This window comes from Marmota marmota, unplaced genomic scaffold (genome assembly GCF_001458135.2).
Source record: "Marmota marmota marmota unplaced genomic scaffold, marMar, whole genome shotgun sequence".
Lineage (NCBI taxonomy): Eukaryota > Metazoa > Chordata > Mammalia > Rodentia > Sciuridae > Marmota > Marmota marmota.
Window position 1 is genome coordinate 60219 of NW_025999897.1, and position 4968 is coordinate 65186.

Here is a 4968-nt window from a genome sequence, read left to right on the forward strand (position 1 = left end):
TAAATTTGAGATCAACCTCAGCAACTTAGCAAAACAAAACAAAACAACAACAACAACAACAAAACCCAAAACTGGGGATGTAGCTTAGTGGTAAAGTACTCTGGGTTTAATCCCTAGTACTAAAAAGTAAAACAAGCAAGCATATAAAAGACCCTATTATCTATGCCCCAAATCTTCATGAGAGCATGTTTCTTTTTCTAAAGAAATGTTTTTTTTTCTTTTTGTAAAAGGAATGCCTCTGAAAGTAGTGCACATCCTCAGTAAGTAATTAAAACACTATGAAATGAGACTAAAATTTTCTGCCCTTGTTACTTCCTGAAGGTTCTCATTGGAAACTAAAGGGCAGTATCACGTGAAGTAGGTCTTTAGACAATACCAGTACCTGCATGATTATTTAAATTAAAATTCTAAAACTGGGTTTGGGCATGGTGCTGCACATCTATAATCTATAAGTGGAAGGCTGAGGCAAGAGAATTCCAAGTTTGAAGCCAGCCTTGGGCAACTTAGTGAGAATTTTTCTAGAATGAAAAATAAAAACTGGAGGTATAACTCAGTGGCACAGCACCCCTGGTTCAATCCCCAGTACCAGATCACCACCACCACCAAAACACACACACACACACACACACAAAAAAAAAAAAAAAGGAGAAAAAAGAAAAAAAGATTATTTTGTTTTTCATACACTTTAATTTACCCTGCAGATTCTGAAGAAGTAAGCTTCCAAACTTACCAGTTGGGAATGACAACTAGTCTGCTGAGGAGCCTCCAGGTTTGAGTGAATAGAGAAATTCATGGAAGTTATTAGTATTTAATAGATTGACAGAATAACAATAGGTCATTTGCTTATGTTGTGAACCTTAATGAAAAATGATTTTTTAAAATTTAATTCTTTTTGGAGCACTTATCTATGGTAAATTTTACATATAGGTTGCTAGGACCTTGATCTTTCCCCTCCCCCATCTTATAATTTGTTAAGTAACAACAGGTCCTCCCTTAGTGATGTCAATATTTAGTAATGAATTATGAATATGGTGAGGAGCTGGTTAGGGAATCAAATTAATAATAGTAGCGAAATCATGCTTTCAGAGTAATTCATTAAATTTTTCAGTCATATTTTTATTTTATAAATTCTTATAATATCATTATTATACTATTTACTATAGAATAGAAAAATATTTACAGCTAACTAAAAGTGGTACTAAAATGCAAAAATAACTGTATATACAAAACTCAAACTTAATTCAAGTTCCAAGTGTTAATCACTGTACTATTCACTTTTAAAAACTCTTTCCTACTGAGAACACATTGATTTATCTTTTGTATCTCCAAATTTAGTATGTAAATACTATGAATGTGTTAAAGTTATCTGGAAAAGCTAACAGGACACTATTATCTAATCTCCAGGCTTACTCAGAATATTAGCCAATTGTTCAAGTAATGTCCTTTATGCAAAAGAAAATTCCAGATCATGAATTGCAATCAGTTGTTTATGTATCGTTGATCTTTTTAAATCTAGAACAATTCTTTAGTCTCTTTTTTCATGACATTGACATTTAGATGAATATGGCCCTTCTATTTTGTTTGTCTGTCCAATGTTTCCTCATGATTAGATCCAGATTGTGCAATTTGGGGGCAAGAAATAGAAATTATGCATTTCCCTTTCAACACACCATATTAGTAACCACATGATGTTGATTTGATAGTGATGTCTGGAATCTTAGGAGATCACCAGCCAGGCCCTGGTGATAAACATTGACTGCCATTACTCAAGCTGAGGTTTAAGTTTGTTTTTTTTGTTGAATATACAGTTCTAGTTTTAGTCTCATCTTTGCTTCTACATACTATTGAATAAGATNTACCTTTATCAGTAATAATACTCTGATTTCTTCCCTATTCCACAAATGAACTTTATACTTTCTTTTTTTGTAACTGGGAATTAAACTCAGAACCTCACACATAGTAGGAAAGTTCTATCACTGAGCTACATCCCCAGACCTGAAATTTATACTTTTATCTAGATCCAGTTACCTCTATTGTAGATTATAATGTATCCCCTCTCTCATATTCACAGATATCACCCTCTAAAAGGTCCCTGTCTCCAACACCAAATTTTCACTATTATAAATAGATATTCCTATTATCATACAAATACACTGTTACTTCTCCTTAAAAATACATTGTGGGGGCTAGGGTTGTGGATCAATGGTAGAGTGTTTGCCTAGCATGTGTGAGGCACTGGGTTTTATCCTCAGCACTGCATATAAATAAATAAATAAATAAATAAATAAATAAATAAATAAATAAATATCAACAACTTAAAAAATGTATTAAAAATACATAGTGACCTCATTTCTCCCTTTAGTACAACTGAGTTGGCCATTTGTGTCATCTTTGTATTAAAAATCCAATCATTTATTTATTTATTTATTTTAAATATGTATTTTTTTAGTTATAGATGGACACAATACCTTTATTTTATTTCTATGTGGTGCTGAGGATTGAACCCAGTGCCCCATGTGTGCTAGGTGAGCGCTCTTCCTCTGAGCCACAGCCTCAGCCCCTCAATCATTTATTTTTATCATTATGGACTCATGGATGTTTATTTTATTCTTTGAGTTATAATCTAATTCTATATTGTTTAGTTATGTTGCTCCAGTTGTTTTGGAAAGTAGAGTATGTGGGTACAGATGCTGGTAGGGAAGTAGATATGCAGGTGAGAGTGAAAATTTTATTCTGATTGCTTCAGTTTTCTGCAGAGAAGTAGGAAGTAAGGATATCATTTGAGAGCAAGGATGGGAGATTTTGGGGACTTTGAGGTATTCAATAAATGCATGTAGAATGAATACATCTACTTCTCAGAAAAGCTGTGAGGATTAACACTACAATAATCATAAGCTTATTAGTAGGGCATTCATTTTAGCATTACAATTAACATGTGGAAATGCAAATCTGATATTGACAGTCCTTCATTTTCCAAACCAGCTTTCTCAGCAATAAAGGTGATTTAAAAAAAATTTTTTTGGTACTAGAGACAGAACCCAAGGATGCTTTTTTAACCACTGAGCTACATCCCCAGCCTGTTTTTATATTTTATTTAGAGAGAGGGTCTCGCTGAGTTGCTCAGGACCTCATTAAATTGCTGAGACTGTTTTTCTTTTTTTTTTAATATTAAAGAACTTTAGCTGAGACTGTTTTTGAACTTGCAATCTTCCTGCCTCAGCCTCCCAAGTCGCTGGGATTACAGGCATGCACCACCACACCCAGTTAGAGGTGATTTTTTTGGTACTCAGGGGTGCTTAACCACTGAGCCACATCCCTAGCCCCTTTTTGTATTTTATTTAGAAACAGGGTCTTGCTAAATTGCTCAGGGACTCGCTGAATTGCTGAGGCTGGCTTTGAACTAGCAATATTCCTACTTCAGCCTCCCAAATTGTTGGGATTATAGGCATGTGACACCACACCCAGCTAGAGGTGATTTTTTGATTGCTTCTGACTCCTGGGTCAATTTTTCAATTGTTTCCAAATTTAGAGGGGTGAAGCATTATCTTTCCCCAAACCCAAAGTCAGCCATGCTTGACTTTTAGTTGTTATTTTATCTTTTGTGGTACTGGGGATTGAACACAGTGATACTCTACCATTGAGCTACAACCCCAGCTTTTTAAAATTTTTTTGAGACAGGGTCTCACTAAGTTGCTAAGACTGGCCTTGAATTTACAATCTTCCTGCCCAAGCCTCCCAAATAGCTGAAATTCTTCTAGCTTTTCTACTGTAAAATGCTCTCCCTTTTCTCTGGGCATTTATAGATCTGTTCTTTCTACCTGAAATGCTCCTCTCTCTGTTCTTTGTCCAATTTATTCCTACTTACCATTCAGCTTTCTCTGGGACTCCCCTTCCCTTCATGAGACCAAGTCAGGACACTTCCTGTTATGCTTCTATAAGACTGTATACTTCCATATCACAACACATATCATATTGCACTTTAAATGATTCATTCAACAAATTCATGGTTTAACCATTGGTCTTCCCTGTTATACTTTCTATTAAGGCAGGGACCATGTCTAACTTATTTTATTGTGTTACTCATGCCTGGACACTGTTGGTTTAAAATAGGTATTTGTTGTTTGGATGAATGAATTATAGACACTGTAGCTCATTTTATTATTATAATTATTCTCTGAGAAATCCTTGGAACTTCAGCTGTGCTTATATTTTTCCATAGCTTGATTTACATTTGACCTTGAATTTGTTCTTTTCCACTCCCCAAAAGTTCTCCTTTGAATAAAAATATTTGGTCAGGAATTTTTAAATTCTACAGAGATGCCAATTTGAAAGCAGTTCCTCTCCAATCCCACAAAAAGCTAGGCAAGTACTCTACAATTGAGCTATATTCCCATCCCCTACAAAAAGTTTTTTAATTTAATTTAATTTTTTCTGTCTTAGTGATGGGGTAGTGTAGACAGCCTTTCAAATCTCATATCTCTATTAAAGAAGAAAGGATCAGATATATTAAGAGGCTGTTGTTTATTCCTTAATTTCTAGGATGATTCTCATTACCTTCTATTTGTGAAGGGCTCAACTTTTCTTTGTGTTGAAGATGTTCTGGTAAATTATTATCCCTGAAAAGATATATAAAAAGATTAAGACTTAATACATATATGAAACCAGCAATAGTCAATCTTCTTCATCAATTTTTGCTGAATGGAATGACTGAAAGTATCACAATTTATCCAGAGTCACAGTACCTAAAGGGACCAGTTACTGTCACTTGCCAACAGTTGTAGTATGGACAGTAAGTAAATGTTGGCCACTGAAATATGCACTTCAGTCCTATACTTGCAAATCATCCTCACCTTCCTTAAAAAAATCTGATTTCACTTAAACATGGGCGTGCACCTGAGGAACTTCCGGATCCTAGAGCCTAAACATGGATGCCTGAGGTACTTCCAGATCCGGGGGGGGCGGGGGGGG